The sequence below is a fragment of the Papio anubis genome, chromosome 12, assembly GCF_008728515.1.
Source record: "Papio anubis isolate 15944 chromosome 12, Panubis1.0, whole genome shotgun sequence".
Lineage (NCBI taxonomy): Eukaryota > Metazoa > Chordata > Mammalia > Primates > Cercopithecidae > Papio > Papio anubis.
In genome coordinates this window covers 42,252,186-42,269,461 of record NC_044987.1, presented here as the reverse complement: position 1 = coordinate 42,269,461, position 17,276 = coordinate 42,252,186, and the positions used below count along the sequence as shown (strand labels likewise).

At 40.3% G+C, this 17,276-nt stretch overlaps 1 pseudogene; it reads left to right on the top strand.

Annotated features, from left to right (window-relative positions):
• The first annotated feature begins 1,969 nt into the window (after positions 1–1,969).
• On the top strand, positions 1,970–11,400 carry LOC103877809 (annotated as a pseudogene).
• The last annotated feature ends 5,876 nt before the right edge of the window (positions 11,401–17,276 follow it).

The following is a 17,276-nucleotide window of genomic DNA, read 5'->3' as shown; positions in this document are numbered from 1 at the left end:
GCTATTTTTTCCCCCAGATTTCAGATCTCTCTTAGAAGTCAAAAGCTGGCAAGGGTCCAATTTCCAATGAGAAGGTTTTTTTTTTGGCCCTATCCATTCTCATTCAAATTCCCTATAAAAGTTACATTCAACAATTTTTATTTTACCATCAGTTACCTTTGGTATGGAAATAGTTAGAATTTACATGTTAATAACTGAAACTTTGTAAAATGCCAGCTCTGGGTTTGAAATGTATGCATTTTATAATGGTTGCTGCACATACTGTCTAATTATTTGGGAGAGGTATAATGAGTTAATATATTCAGTAGTTGCAACGAATATGTCTTGAGCAGAAACACTGACTTATATATTTAAGCATCCTTTATCCAGAAGGCTCCCAAAGTGGCTCATAGATGATCTAAAGATCAGCCGCCCACCAGTGAAAGGCAGATGCCTTAGGTGAGGAAACCCTTCTGCCAGAGGTTTCAGTAGCACAGAGAACATACTGCAGCATTACACGGGGTGAGGCTCTAATTCCCCAAGTATTACAGATTTAGAACTGATGTGAGGTATTTCGTTTGAAGAACAGAAGTATTTTAAGAAGGCTGAGTGCAATTTTGAAGTGGCAATCATTCCTTAGAAGCAGCTTGTCACTGTCAAAAGAATGAAGCCTTAGGAGTTCATCAGAGCTAAGCTTGAATTCCAATTCCATTACTTATCCAGCTGGGTGACCCTGAACACAGCCCACTTCCTCCTTGTAAGTGTACAGGTGACAACGGTACCTTCTAGAAGCTTGCTGAAAAATTGAATACAAGATTGCACACAAGAAATGATAGTTTTTGTCATCACTTTATCTCTAAAATGGGAATATCCATGGATCTCAAACTGCTGTGAGAATAATAATTTTAAAAATAAAGAACATTTAGTGAGGAATTATTACGTGCCAGGGAATGTGCCTAGTGCTTTACATGTATTAACTCATTGTGGCCTCACAATAAATGTATTATTTTACAGATGTAGAAACTGAGTCACTTGAAGAGAAAGTAATTTGTCCAAGTTTGTCACCCAGTTAACAAGTGGCAATATCCAAATTTGTAGTGTCTGAGTATATGGTTGGTATCAAACAAATGGTATTTAGCTGACCTCTTTAGAGAATGAACTGGAATGCCTAAGCCATTTCCCTACCTCCATTTATTTTTCTGAATATACTAAAAGAAAAAGCTCACACTGTGCCCCTTTAATCTACCTTCCCCCAGAAAACTCCTTCAATTCTATTCAATGCACAAAACCATTATGGAGCTCCTGAAGAAGGCAAAGACTCTTCAAGGTACTGCAAGCACACAAATGTTATCAGGATGCAGGTCCAGTCCTGTCTTACAGCAAGGCCACAATCACAACTAATTATCAAACAGATTAATCTGTGATCAGCCTTATAAAAAAAGGATTAGCCAAATTTTATGAACTCAATCGAGGGCAATCTGCAAAGAGGAAGGGCATCTGAGTGAGCCTCAGAGACGGTAGTCTTTCTAGGCAATCTTTGATGGAGTGTCATTCCTTTGGGTTAAGTAGCCCTCTTCTAAAAACACTTCCTCCCAGAAGAGGAAGGCATTGCAGTTTTTACATAGTAATTTTTTTTTTTTTTTTTTTGGAGACAGAGTCTCTCTCTGTCGCCCAGGCTGGAGTGCAGTGGTGCGATCTCGGCTCACTGCAAGCTCTGCCACCCGGGTTCACCCCATTCTCCTTCCTCAGCCTCCCTAGTAGTTGGGACTACAGGCGCCCACCACCACGCCTGGCTAATTTTTTTTGTATTTTTGGTAGAGACGGGGTTTCACCGTGTTAGCCAGGATGGTCTCGATCTCCTGACCTCGTGATCCACCCTCCTCGGCCTCTCAAAGTGCTGGGATTACAGGCGTGAGCCGCCGCGCCCAGCCTACATAGTAATTTTTTAAGATCATTGTCAGCTGTGGCTAACTGACCTTATAATGTCAGCATGCTGGGCCTTCAGAGAAAAGGAACAGTAGGACAGGAAGGAAGCAGAAAGCAGTACACGGGTGACATGCTCCGAGGACATGCTTCGGCTACCTCCCCAGTGTTCAGAACTATTGATCAGCCGTGTCACTGGCAGGAGCACACTGCCCTTCCTGAAAGTGATGGACAGAAATATCAGAGAGAGGATTATAGTTACACACATGACAGGACATTTCCACACAGCACGTAAATGAACAGTTCTAGAGTCAGTTTCTAGTACTTTGACAGAGCCAGAGGCAAGGGCAATGGATGGCTTGGGGACTTCTCAACCCTCTTCATCTTATTCCATAAAGGTGGCTCTCTAAGAAATTCACTTTAATTCCAGAGAGTGACCAACATATTCAGAGGAAGGAAGATAGCTTTTTATTTGAAAAATCTATCTGAAGTTGTACTGATGTTGTATAAAATTTAAGAGTGAAAACCAAACAGATCTGAGGGTCTCTTACCTACAGCAAGACTACAAATTCCTAGCTGTCTAACCTCAAGCAAGTTAACCTTCCAATTTAATAAGATTGATGTAAAATATCATGCCACACTAGAATATACATTGTATAACAGCAGGGATACTTTTTTATTTTAAATGCTATGTCCCCAGTGCCTAGAACATTGCCTAGCATTTATTGAATGAATTTGTGAATGAGTAAGAAAGTAAATAATAAACAATTATTTCAAGGGAGCAAGATGGCTTAATAGGAACAGCCCAGTCTCCCAACTCCCAGCTTCAGCGGCCATTGTGAAGACCGGTGATTTCTGCATTTTCAACTGAGGTACTGGGTCCATCTCACTGGGGACTGCCGGACGATCGGTGCTGGTCAGCTGCTGCAGCCCGACTCAGCTGAAAGCTGGTGGGCCAGGCCAGGCATTGCCTCACCTGGGAAGTGCAAGGGGGAAGGGAATCCCTTTCCCAGCCAGGGAACTGAGACACACAACACCTGGAAAAATCGGGTAACTCCCACCTAACACAAGCTTTTAAGCAAACAGGCACGCCAGGACATCATATCCCACACCTGGCCGGGAGGGTCCCACTTCCACGAGCCTCCTCATTGCCAGCCCAGCAGTCTGTGATCTACCGCAAGGCAGCAGCTGCAGGCTGTGGAGGGCTCACACAGAAGGAGTTTCCATGAACAAAGCCGCTGGGAAGCTCCAACTGGGTGGAGCCTACAGCAGCTCAAGGAAACCTGCCTGTCTCTGTAGACTCCACCTCTGGGGACACAGGGCACAGCCAAGCACAACAACAACAACAACAAAAAGCAGCAGCAGAAAACTTCATGACGCAAACGACTCTGTCTGGACAGCTTGAAGAGAGGAAGTGATCTCCCAACACGGGAGGCTGAGGATCTGAGAAGGGCTGGCAGACTGCTCTGCCCGGGCGGGTCCCTGACCCCTGAGTAGCCCTTAACTGGGAGATATCCCCACTAGGGCAAGGTCTGACACCCCACACCCTACAGGATGGAGTACACCCCCTGAGAGGAAGCTTCCAGCAAGAATCAGACAGTACACCTGCTGTTCAGAAATATTCCCATCTCTGCAGCCCTGCTGCTGATACCTAGGCAAACAGGGTCTGGAGGGACCCTGCCAAGCACCTCCAACAGGATTCCATACAGCCGAGGGTCCTGACTGTTAGAAGGAAAACTATCAAACAGGAAGGACAATTTTACCCAAAAACCCCATCAGTACATCACCATCATCAAATAATTGTGGCAGATAAAAACCACAAAAGATGGCGCTATAAGAAAGCTGGAATTCAAAAAATAAGAGCGATTCCCCGCAAAGGAGCCGAGCTCATCGCCAGCAACGGATCAAAGCTGACTTAGAATGACTTCAATTCGATGAGAGAAGAAGGCTTCAGTCCATCAAAATTTCAGAGCTAAAGGAGGAATCTACGCACTCCAGCGAAAGAAACTAAAAATCTTGAAAAAGTGGAAGAACTGGACGGCTAGGAGTAATCTAATGCAGAGAAGGTCATAAACTAAATGAAAGAGATGAAACCATGACACGAGAAATACGTGACAAATGCACAAGCTTCCAGCAGGAACTGACTCGGATCAACTGAAGAAAGAGAACAATGATTGAGGACCAAACGGAATGAAATGAAGCGAAGAGAAACCAAAGAAAAAGAAGAAAAGAAATGCACAAAGCCTGCGAAGTATGGATTGCGTAAAGACCAAATCTAATTACTTGGGGTGCCTGAGCGATGGGGGAAATGGAAAACCAAGTTGGAAAACACTCTTCAGGGGACATCATCCAGGAGAACTTCCCAACCTAGTAGGGCAGGCCAACATTCAAATCCAGGAAATACAGAGAACGCCACAAAGATACATTCCTAAGAAGAGCAACTCCAAGACACATAATTGCTAGATTCACTCAAAGTTGAAATGAAGGAAAATCTTAAGGGCAGCCAGAGAGAAAGGTCGGCTACCCACAAGCAGCTCTCCATCAGACTTCAATAGCAGATCTCCTCGGCAGAAACTCTACAAGCCAGAAGACAGTAAAAGCAATATTATTCAACATTCTTAAAGAAAAGAATTTTAAAACCCATGAATTCCTCTATATCCAGCCAAACTAAGTTTCATAAGGAAGGAGAAATAAAATCCTTATGATAAGCAAATGCTTGTGAGATTTTGTCACCAGGCCTGCCTTTACAAGAGACCCTGAAGAAGCACTCCAACATGGAAAGGAACAACCGGGTACCAGCCATTGCAAAAACATAAATGTAAAGACCATTTAGCTGAGGGAAGAAACTGCATCAACTAACGAGCAAATAACCAGTTAATATCATAATGGCAGGATCAAGTTCTACATATAACAATCTTAACCTTAAAATGAAAATGGACTAAATGCTCCAATTAAAAGAGACACAGATCAAAACGGATAAAGAGTCAAGACCTACCAGTCTGCTGTATCTAGAGACCCATCTCACACGCAGACATACATAGGCTCAAAATAAAGGGATGGAGGAAGATTTACCAAGCAAATGGAGAACAAAAAAGCGGGGTTGCAAATACTAGTCTCTGGATAAAACAGACTTTAAACCATCAAAGATCAAAAGAGACAAAGAAGGCCATTACATAATGGTAAAGGATCAATTCAATGTGAAGAGCTAACAATCCTAAATATATATCTTCACCCAATACAGGAGCAATCTAGATTCATAAAGCAAGTTTTAGAGACTTACAAAGAGACTAGACCCCATACAATATTGGGAGACTTCAACACTCCACTGTCAATCTTAGTCAGATCAACAAGACAGAAAGTTAACAAGGATATCCAGGAATTGAAACCTCATCTCAAAAAAGCAAGCAGACCTAATAGACATCTATAGAACTCTCCACCCCAAATCAACAGAATATACATTCTTCCTTAGCACTACATCGACTTACCTCCAAAACACCATATAATTGGAAGCAGCACCCCTCAGCAAATGTACAAGAAATGTGAAAACAACAAACTGTCTCTCAGACCACAGTGCAATCAAAATCCAGAACTCCAGACTAAGAAACTCAATCAAACCACCGCTGGAAACCTGAACAACTGCTCCTGAATGACTACTGGGTACATAACGAAACAAGGCAGAAATAAAGATGTTCTTGTCCAAATGGCAACAAAGATACAACATACCAGGAACTCTGGGACACATTTAAAGCAGTGTAGAGGGAAATTTATAGCACTAAACGCCCACAAGAGAAAGTAAAAGATCAAAATTGACACCTAACATCGCAATTAAAAGAACTAGAGAAGCAAGAGCAAACACATTCCAAAGCTAGCAGAAGGCCAGGAAATAACCAAGATCAGAGCAGAACTGAAGGAGATAGAGACACAAAAAACCTCCAAAAAATCAATAACAAACTGGTATTGGTTTTGAAATGATCAACAAAATTACGACCACTAGCAAGACTAATAAAGAAGAAAAGAGAAGTAATGAACCAAATCGACGCAATAAAAATGAGGATAAAGGGATATCACCACCACCCCAGCTGGTGAAATACAAACTACCATCAGAGAATACTCATAAACACCTCTAATGAAATAAACTAAAAACCTAGAAGAAATGGATAATTTCCTGGACACTTACCTCTCCATCAAACCAGAGTTTGGAATCCTGAATAGACCTAATAGTAGTAGGCTCTGAAATTGAGGCACAATTAATAGCCTACCAACCAAAAGTCCCGATCAGATGGATTCACAGCTGAATCTCTACCAGAGGTGTATAAGGAGGAGTTGGTACCATTCCTTCCTTGAAACTATTCCAATCAATAGAAAAGAGGGAATCCTCCCTAACTCATTTTATGAGGCCAACATCATCCCATCAAAGCCTTGGCAGACATTAATGAAAAAGAGAATTTTAGACCAATATCCCTGATGAAATCGATGCAAAAATCCTCAATAAAATACTGGCAAAGCGGATTCAACAACACATCAAAAGCTTATCCACCATGATCATGGGCTTCATCCCTGGGATGCAAGGCTGGTTCAACATTCAAATCAATAAAACATAATCCAGCATAAACAGAACCAAAGCACAAGAACTACGATTGTCTCAATAGATGCAGAAAGGCTTTGACAAAAATTCAACAGTCTTTCATGCCAAAACGCCAATAAATTCGCATTGATGGAACGACTCTCAAAATAAATAAGAGCCATTTTTATGACAAAACCTACAAGCCAATATCATACTGAATGGGCAAAAACTGGAAAATTCCCTTTGAACACTGGCATAAGACAGGATGCCCTCTCACCACTCCTATTCAACATAGTACAGTTCTGGCTAGGCAATTAGGCAAGAGAAAGAAATCAGGGGTATTCAGTTAGGAAAAGAAGAAGCCAAATTGTCCCCGTTTGCAGATGACATGATTGTATATTTAGAAACTCCCATTGTCTCAGTCCCAAAATCTCCTTGCTTGACAAGCAACTTCAGCAAAGTCTCAGGATACAAAATTAATGCAAAAATCACAAGCATTCTTATATACCAATAACAGACAAACACAGAGCCAAATCATGAATGAACTTCCATTCACAATTGCTTCAAAAGAGAATAAAAATACCTAGGAATCCAAACTGACAAGGATGTAAAGGACTTCTTCAAGGAGAACTACAAACCAATTGCCCAGTGAAATAAAAAGAGGACACAAACAAATGGAAGAACATACCATGCTCATGGATAGGAAGAATCAATATCGTGAAAATGGCCATACTGCCTAAGGTAATTTATAGATTCAATGCCATCCCATCAAGCTACCAATGTGAGTTTCCCTTCACAGAATTGAAAACTGCTTTAAAGTTCATATGGAACCAAAAAGAGTTCGCATCTCAAGACAATCCTAAGTCAAAAGAACAAAGCTGAGGCATCACGCTAATTGACTTCCAAACTATACTACAAGGCTACAGTAACCAAAACAGCATGGTACTGGTACCAAAACAGAGATATAGACCTCACTGAACAGAACAGAGTCCCCTCAGAAATAATACCACACATCTACAGTAGCCATCTGACCTTGACAAAACCTGAGAAAAACAAGAAATGGGAAAGATTCCCTATTTAATAAATGGTGCTGGGAAAATTGGCTAGCCATAAGTAGAAAGCTGAAACTGGATCCTTTCCTCACTCCTTATAATGTAAAATTAATTCAAGATGGATTAGAGGACTTAAATGTTAGACCTATTACCATAAAAACTTAGAGGAAAACCTAGGTAGTACCATTCATGACATAGGCATGGGCAAAGACTTCACGTCTAAACACTAAAAAGCAACGGCAGCAAAAGCTAAAATTGACAAATGGGATCTTAGTTAAACTAAAGAGCTTCTGCACAGCAAAAGAAACTACCATCAGAGGAACAGGCAACCTACAGGAATGGGAGAGAAAAATTTTGCAATTCACCATCCGACAGCGCCAATATCCTGAACCTACAAGAACTCCAACAAATTCCCATAAGAAAAAAACAAACAACCCCATCAAAAAGTTAGGGGCAAGCGATATGAACAGACATTTCAGAGATGAGATACATCACTGGCCATCAGAGAAATGCAAATCCAAACCACAATGAGATACCATCTCATACCAGCTAGAATGGCCATCATTAAAAAGTCAGGAAACAAATATATGGAGAGGATGGAGAAATAGGAACACTTTTACACTGTTGGTGGATTGTAAACTAGTTCAACCATTATGGAAAACAGTATATGCATTCCTCAAGGATCTAGAACTAGATGTACCATATGACCCAGCCATCCACGCATTTGGCATATACCCAAAAGGATTATAAATCATGCTGCTATAAAGACACATGAACACGTATAAGCTTTATTGCAGCACCATTCACAATAGCAAAGACTCTGAATCAACCCAAATGTCCACCAACAATAGCATTAGACTGGATTAAGAAAAATGTAAGTAATATATACAATTCATGGAATACTATGCAAAATATAAAAGGATTATTTAAGGCCCTTTGTAGGACATGGATGCAGCTGGAAACCATCATTCCTTGTTAAACCATCGCAAGAACAGAAAAACCAAACACCGCATGTTCTCACCTCATAGTGAAACTGAACAATGAGATCACTTGACCTCGGGAAGGGGAAGACTACACACCGGGCCTATCATGGGGAGGGGAGGGGGGAGGGATTACTGGGAGTTATACCTGATGTAAATGTGACGAGTTGATGGGTGCAGCAGACCAACATGGCACAAGTATACATATGTAAGAAGCCTGCACGTTATGCACATGTACCCTACAACTTAAAGTATAATAATAATAAATTAATAAAAAAAAAAAAAAACAATTATTTCATTCAAAGCCTACTATGTGTTAGGTATTGTTCTAATAACTGGATTTCTATGAATACTAAATGAGATGCTATCTACAAAGCAGTTGGTAGCTAACTGCCTGACAGGCTCTTCCTGCCCACTGCAAATATAAAAATTAACTTACCAAGATCATGGCATTGCAGTAAAGAAAGAGTTGAATTAGGCTGAGCCCTGTGGCTTACACCTGTAATCCTAGCACTTTGGGAGGCATAGGTGGGAGGATCACTTGAGGCTAGGAGTTCGAGACCATCCTGGCCATCATGATGAAACCCCATCTCTACTAAAAATACAAAATTTAGCCATACATGGTGGCATATGCCTGTAATCCCAGCTACTGAGGAGGTTGAGGCATAACAATCACTTGAACCCAGAAGGTGGAGGTTGCAGTGAGCTGAGATCACGCCACGCACTCCAGCCTGGGCAATCAAGCAAGACTCTGTCTCAGGTGGAAAAAAAAAAGAGTAGAATTGACACAAGGCCATGCCATGGGAGAGAGAGTTATTACTCTAATCAATCTCCCCAGAGGCTCGGAGGTTAGGAGTTTTTCAAAGATAGTTTGGTAGTCAGGGGCTAGGGTAAGGGCCGTGCTGATTGGTTGGGTTGAAGATTAAATCACAGGGAATCCAAACTGTCCTCATGTGCTGAGTTGGTTCATGGGTGCAGGCCACAGGAAAGGTTGGCAGATCTGGATGGGGCTGTACAGTTGTCAGAAATGCAAAAACCTGAAAAGACATCTCAAAAGGCCAATCTTCCATTCTACAGTAGTAATGTTATCTGCAGGAGTAATTGGGGAAGTTGCAAATCTTATGACTTCCGGAATAATGGCTGGTAATTACTTAGAATTCAAACCCCTTTCATCCTCCTAACTTGGTGGCCTTTCATTAGTTTTACAAGAAAAGTTCAGTTTTGGGGAAATGCTGTTATTACTTAAACTGTAAACTAAATTCTCCCAAAATTAGCTTGGCCCACACCCAGTAAAGAGCAAAGATAGCCAACCTGTGAGGCCAGAAGCAAGATGGAGTTAGCCGTGTCAGATCTCTTACTATCATAATTTTGCAAAGGCAGTTTCAGTGCAATGCCAGTGCATAGTGTATGGGTAAATCAATATTGTTTCCTTTATGACATTTTAAACAAGAGCAGTGGACAACAGGGGAGAGAGTCAATCCAAGCATTACTAACCACTCATCAGTGGCCCTACACCCTCATACTGACATTCTCAGTTGATCTGAAGGAGCCTCTGTTACTCTGCTTCTTGCCATTAGTTTTTTCACCAGAAGCTGTGCTTTAACCACCAGCTGAAAATCCCCAGATCTTTCTAATTCAGATACTATCAAGGTTGCAAATCAAAGTGAGCTTCACTTAAAGCAAATGCTAAACATCTAGTCCCTAAAAGGCTTCCCCTAAAATAGCACTGATTTTTCGGCCAATGCATATTTTGAACACACATATTTAAATCTCCTCAGGTATGTCTTTAAGTCTCCAGTGTCCATAAAGAATTTGGTAGTATTTTTCACACAATGTGTCCCCAGTGAGTAGAGTGTTTATTAGGTGAGAGACAGAAGGCAGAGGAAGAAGAGCAAAATATGGAGAATGAAAGGAGGAGAAGAGGAAGAAGGAAAGTAGAGAAAAGGGATCTTACCCTTGCTTTGTACCTGTCTGGTCCATTTAAGCATCCCTTAAGGTGGTGGGTTTTGAACATCAGTGCGTAGAAGAATCATTAGGGGACTTGTTGAAAATGCAGATTCCTGCTCCCCACTCCCAAAGATTCTGACTTGCTCTCTCCTCCCACCACCCAAGATGCCGAAAGGAAAGAGGGGCAAGGGAAAGAAGGTGGCCCAGTCCCTGCTGTTGTGAAGAAGCAGGAGGTCAAGAAAGGGGTGAATTCCTGTTTGAGAAAAGGCAAAGAATTTTGGCATTGGACAAGACATCCAGAACAAAAGGGACCTCACCTGCTTTGTCAAATAGCCCCACTATATCACGTTGCAGCTGGCAAAGAGCTATCCTCTATAAGCAGCTGAAAGTGCCTCCTGCGATCAACCTGTTCACCCAGGCCCTGAACTGCCAAATAGCTACTGACTGCTTAAGCTGACCCATGAGTACAGATCAAAGACAAAGCAAGAGAAGAAGCAGAACTTGTTGGCCTTGGCTGAGAAGAAAGCTGCCAGCAAAGGGGCTGTCCCCACTAAGAAACCACCTGTCCTTCAAGCAGGGGTTAAAACTGTCACCACCTTGCTGGACAACAAGAAGGCTCAGCTGGTGGTGATTGCACACGAAGTGGATTCCATCGAGCTGATTGTCTTCCTGACTGCCCTGTGTTGTGAGATGGGGGTCCCTCACTGCATTACCAAGGGGAAGGCAAGAGTGGGATGTCTACTAGCCCACAGGAAGACCTGAACCACTGTTGACTTCAGAAAAAGACAAAGGAGCGTTGGCTACGCTGGTAGAAGCCATCAGTACCAATTACAATGACAGATATTATGAGAACCATTCTCACTGGGGAGGCAATGTCCTGGGTCCCAAGTCTGTGGCTTGCATTGTCAAGTTGGAAAAGGCAAAGGCTAAAGAACTTGCTACTAAACTGGGTTAAATGTACACTGTTGAGTTTTCTGTACATAAAAATAACTAAAATAATACATTTTTTTCCCCAAAAAAAGGTGGGGGGGGGGGGAGGCGGGATTCTGATTCAGTAGGGTCCTCGGAAGGTAAATGTTAGCAAGTGTCCCCAGTCACTTCTGATACTTAGGTAGCCTTTGCAAGCGCTTTTGAGAAACATTCACCTATGGAAATAATGATGAAGACTACGGCAAAGAAGTTTAAGTTAAGTTCAGGAAAAGGCCATCTACATACTGAATTCAAAATACCTTGAAATAAAAGAGTGGCCATTTTCTCTGACCTCTTATCATTGTAGGGAACAGGATTATAACATCGCTTTTACCATGTTACACTCTTGCTAAACATCCCAACTAGTTCTCACTGCCAGCAAGATAGTCATAATGTCAGCAAGGCCTTTCATAAATTAATTCCCACCTATTTTTTCCAGCTTAATCTCTTTACTCATGCATATAGCCTTCATTCCAAGCAAACTAATCTATGCATTGTCCCCAAGCATGCTATAAACATCGTCTCTACATCTATGGTGGGGTTTCTAAAAATCACCTAATTTCCCCAACTTTGAGTGATCTAACACTTAATATTTCTTCAAATCCCAGGACTGATAGCACCTCCATCTTCCAGATGGCTCCTGCAAACCTGCTTCCTAGGTCCTCCAAGTTTGGTGTCCCCAGGTCTCCAAGCAAGACTCTTAAGAATTCCTGGCAGTTCCTAAAAGTCTTTGAATAAATTATCTTTTTCTCAAGTTTTCAAGAGCATTTTTCTGTTGATTTGAGTTAAAGAATCCTAAGTCAGATACAATTTTTTCTTTAACCTTTACACTTCCTACCTTACATTGGGCACTTTACCTATATTGCCTTGTTCCATTTATTTTTCATACATCTCTGTATTCTTTCCCCAACTAAATTGCAAGATCTTTTGGAGCATAGACTCTTTTATAAATTGTTTATGCATTTCTCCAAAGGCTTAGAACAGTGTCCTAAATAAAACATATGTAGTTGGGGTTGGGGGTGGGTAACTGACTACCCTCAGAGGTTCAAAGTCGCCTTTCTGGCCTCAGCATAAAGTGTTCTTAAAATTCTGTTATCAAACTAGTTCTGGAATTTTCCAAATCATTACTAATCCTTTGCCAAACCAATCTAAACTGTGATGGACAGGAAGCATTCTTGTCTGTAACATTTCCCTGGTGCTGTTGTTTAATAAAGATTGCAGCCCTGTGAACATCTGCTTAAAAACAAAAACAAAATTCCTCCAGGGTAACTTGATTTCTGATCTTCATCAGGAAACATGTTACACTCTAGCACTCATCAGAGCATTTGTAAATCCCCCACTGTTATTACAGAATGCAAACCTACCTTTTTCCCTGTGTTTAGGAGGTAAAGGTTGGGCTTTAGAGTCACAAGCCCTCCCTGTAGCTCACCAGGCTCCACTGTCTTGCCTCTTTCTTTCTAATTATCCAAAGTATATACTATTCTGCACCAAGGCTGCTTTTCATGAGTGAAGGAACATTGCTCAATCAAGTGAATTTACTATGAATCTTGCCCTTTTAATTTCCACATGGAAAACACACAAAAAACACTCTATGTAACTAAAATATTTTTAATTTACTCTTTGCAGTAATTTTATATATACTTTAAGTACCTATTCCTCAAAATAAATTGAAATTTTGGAAAAATATGGTAAAAAGATTTAAGCAGGAGCAACTTTTTTTGTATGCTGTTCATATAGCTAAAAGCTTAAGAACTTTCTTTGCAGAAACTCAGGGATATACCAAGTAGGCACATAGATATTATCAGTGTACTCAGTCTTGAAAAATACTTTTGACCACTTTTAGTATGTTTTCAGTATAAAAATGATCTCTTTTTCTCCTACTTCTAATCAAGCTACCTTTTAGTTCCTGGGGACTTGAAAGAAAAGTGGTATATATGCAAATAGTAATAACCTTCAAGATTGACAAGAAAAATTATGCTCAAGTCTGAAGCAACCTCAAGAATATTTTCTACTTTCAGGTAACATTTCTTCTACGATAATCTAAGAGAATTCAGCCTGGGGTTATATTAAGAATAAACAAATTATCTTCTAAAGATCTTAATGCTAAAGTTCAGACAGTGAGTGACACAATTTAGATTTCACATGAAATCTGTCTCCATCAAGAATTCCTTAGACAACCAAGTACCACATTTAGAGCTCTTATTCTCTCCAACACAATTGAAAGTGTCACATGCAAAAGAAAGCCAAAGTTTTTTTAATCATAAGAAAACAATATGACAATGTCTTGCCTTAGACTTCAACTGAATTCCTCACTGCTTATTACTATTATTATTGATAATAGGCATTTCTGTGCCACTAAAATATTCACAGGACTCCTTACCATCACTGTATCTATAAGCTGCTCCTCAACCTCTGCGTGAGATGAATTAGTTATATTCTGACTTTTACTAACAGTGAAACAAAGACCTCAAGTAAATAAGTAATCTGAGTCTTATAAAATGTTTTCACTTAACAGAAATCAGAAATCATAATTTTTTATTACACGTCAACATTCTGAAACACTATGAGATGAAAACACACACACAAAATCCACCAATTATGGAAAGAATCATTTAAACAAAAATAGCTCAAAGGGAGCTCCATGAGTCTACAACTTCATTTTCTTTGCAGTTTCATCCAAGAAAGCATATATTAACCTTGTACCCAGTCTTAACTACTTTTTCCAAGCAATTGCCAGAAACTTTCTTAGAAGTGCTAGTTCTTGTTCTAATAGTTATGATATCTAAATTCATGTGTGACAGAAACCTTGTTTTACTAAGAACAAGAGAGCGTTTTAATCATGAAACCAACTTTCTTGCCAATAAACTGCCACAATACAGCCACCATACAGTTGCTTTCCTGGACAGTCAGTAATGCATGAGGTACAATTTCAAACCAGGGCATTTATCAGTTGTTTATTCCTAGTGAAGCCCACAGTGCTACAAGCAGAACTACTGGGTTAGTTTTCCTCTTTATAAATGTCAGCTCATATTTTCTTTAAGCACAGAACTTTGAGAGAAAGAGATAAGAAAATAAAGGAAGCAAGCTTTGTTTGAATGTCTCTTGCATAGCCAGTAATGGCAAACACTTTACTCCAGCAAGAGGTAATGCATGGAAGCATTTAACACAGTGTATACCTTACAGACAGTGCTTAGTAACTCATAATTAAAACTAAGATGAAAAACTCAATGAGCCCTTCCTCTGACTAGCATTTACCTGATGTGAGATAGGCATTTCTTCTTGCCCTAGGAGTGATTATTTCTAGAAGAATCACAGAAAGCCCGATGTACCAGATTGAGTTATTAACAGACAATCTGTTGTCTCTAATTTATCTGAATGTTTCAAACAATGTAAGCAACATATCAAACATATTTATTTTAAAAAGAAAAGGAGTCATTATTTGGAGTTGATAACAAAGAGGGGAGTTGCACCACCTCCATGGCCCCACGACCCCAGTCCTGTTGCCAGCATTGAAAATCAGGGTTATCCCACAGCTACACTGTTCCCAGCCCAAATCCTGGAACTCTCCAATGATCAGCAATTGGAATGGCCCTGCCTGCAAGCTTGCTACATGGTAGCCCTGTAAGATTCCTCCTTAGGTATGTGGGCCCTCAGAGTGAATATGGCTTAAAGCAAACGTAGATGTGATGACTCTTTCTGAACTATGGTTCAACTTTGGTGTCTGGCTTTTCCTGTCCGAGATAGAATAGAGATGTAACGTTGGGTCTCGAGAGATCATTCTAGTGAATGTAGTGACAACTGCAGATATCAGTCCCAGGCTATGACAAGGGCTCAGACCTTCATAAAGGGCTCAGTCATCACCTCCTAGATTAGCTGGTCCCTGTACCCCAAGGCCATTGCCTCAGACATGAGTGCTTTCCCTTGAATGTTGTCTCCTTTGAAACCTGGGGCAGAGGGCGAGGATCTTACTAGTATTAGCTCAACAGCTATTTCTTACTTAGCTAAAGAAATACAGTCAGCTAAGGCAGTCTTCTGACTGGGTCATGTTGATCAATATGAAAAAATCTGTTTCTTTTCTATTTATTTCAAGCCAAGACAGACTCACTAGCTGAACACTAAATATGATGTTTATGACTTGTGTTTTTCTTTGTTTCCAAGGAAGATCATATTAATAAATTTATAGGAAAATTTCCAATATACAGACTGATACCTACATTGCTTTTTCTCATCTTCCAAGTTTAAATGCCTACAAACAGAACCTTAAAAAATATCTAAGAAAAATTTGTATATAACGCTACATAGGAAACATTTATTCATTCAATACATAATAAACACTTTTGAAGTGTCCCAGTGGTGCACAAGACAGAGACAGCGACTGCCCTCAAGAAACAAATAATCTGTCCCCAGGTTCTTAAAAGGACTAAAAGATTTTGCCAACACAAATGCCTTTTATAAGGAAAAAGCATCTCATCTAGTGTTATTCCCAAAGTAGGGGCTCAGCAGTAGTTAATTAATAATGATGAAGAACAATCAGTCCCTCATGAAACTGACTCAGTATTCCAGAAGTGTCACTATTTAAATGTGGCCTACATTTTCCCATCTTTTCTTATCAAAGTGACACTTTGTCTCAGGACATTGTCTGCAATGTGCATACAGGTAGCTGACTGAAAGTGTAAAAACACATCTCTCAGCATGCTGGGGATGTAGATGCTGACATTTATTTTGCCTGTACTCTCAGGGTGGCATTACAGTTCCACAGAGAAGCAGAAACAAAGAAGTTGGGTTTACTCTAGATAAATATAAGCTTACAAGTCATGAGCAACTGATCATCTACCAGTACTTAAGTACATGAATGTACTTAACTAAAAAGTGAGGGGGTCTCCACTGGGGGTGTATGTGGGGCTTCAGCAGCTCCCAGATCCTTCACAGTCAGAAGTCTATTATAGCTTCATGTATTGCTCAGTAAGTTATAACTTTATAAGTTGACATTTTCCCTAGTCCTTCCAACAGGACTGTAGGAGTTAAAATTCTTTGAGGTCCAACTGTTCAGTTGAAATTACCAAGGGCAGGCCTATTGCTATGGTAAAATGCTCTATGCTCCCATAACGCTTATCTTCTCAATACTCCATTCTCTCTTATGCTTCAGGACTTTTAAACATGTTGAGTTCTACCAAACCCCATCCCCTCCCCACCGCCATCGACACACACACACACACACACACACACACACACACGCACACATTTGTTCACCGTGGAAAATTCTTAGTTATCCTTCAATGCTCAGACCAAAAATCCATTGTCCTATGTCAATGTCATAGGAACAGGACTCCTTTAGGGTGGTGTTCACAATTCTGTTCTGAAATTTAACATAAATTGTAATACATCTATTTATATACAAGTTCCAAAGTCAATCAATGAAATCTTCAAGTACAGGGACTAAAACTTATTTACCTTTTATCTTCACAGGATCCTTGGAACACATTAAGTACTTATTAAATAGTTAAATTTGATTAAGTGCTTATTAGATGAATAAATACATGGATGAATGAAACAAACCCATCCCATCCAAGATTATTTCATAACCCCACTACCACAAAGGTCTTTTGTGAGGACAACTATTTTCAAGTAGAGCCAGGTTCACTTTAGATCTCAAGTTAATCCTTGGTGAGACATTCTGAGAACTTCTGACCCTCGGTGAGATTTAGGCATGTTAGCAGAAGCCATAAGTTTTTTTTTTTTTAATTACAGCTGAAAATATATATGAATATTAATAGTTATTACAAGAAGCTCTGGAGCTTTGGGGAAAAATATGTGGATTTCAAGGAAAAGAAATATTCTATCTCTGGCACAATTTCAAGTGTC